Genomic DNA, 698 nt, shown 5'->3' on the forward strand with positions numbered 1-698 from the left:
GTTGCACATAATTGCCATGTATAAAAATAAAGATGCTTGGTTTTCAATTTTTTCTATAATTAGAAATCTGAAAAAGAGTTTCCACAATGAGTCAGAACTTTGTAAAACTACCTTCTACTGCAATAGAAGTGCATTCTGGGGATGTCTTTGACAGTTTTTGCATATTTACTATATAAATTAGTTTGTCTATTTTGTTAAATGATTACCTTGTATACAATTTTAGCCATCTTCCCCTCAACTCTTAACAACTTTTATAAAGAAAAGCAGACTCTACAACATAATACTGCTACAGCCATGTTTCATTATGTCATTGTGTGTCTTTACCAGAGATACAAACGCCGGTCAAATTTGACTGATGCATCTAAAATGCAGGCCTAATCTTACCCACTTCTCTGCTTCAGACAAAGTAGTTGGACTGCATCATACTTCCACCACCTTGTTTCACTGTGAGAATGGTATATTTAGACTAATGTGTAGTAACAGTTTTGTATCACACACACAACATTATTGGTCTATTCCATGAAAACTCAATAAAATGCATTGAATTTTATGGTTGTAAAGTGAAAAAATCTGAAAAGAATAAAAGGTTTACAAATAATTTTGCACTGAATTATCAAGAATCAAAGGCTGACTTGGAATTCAATCTTTAGTTTAAATATAAATTTTATATTCTTTCATGTCAGGCCCATATTTATTCT

This window comes from Xiphophorus hellerii, chromosome 11 (genome assembly GCF_003331165.1).
Source record: "Xiphophorus hellerii strain 12219 chromosome 11, Xiphophorus_hellerii-4.1, whole genome shotgun sequence".
In the NCBI taxonomy this organism is placed as follows: Eukaryota; Metazoa; Chordata; class Actinopteri; order Cyprinodontiformes; family Poeciliidae; genus Xiphophorus; species Xiphophorus hellerii.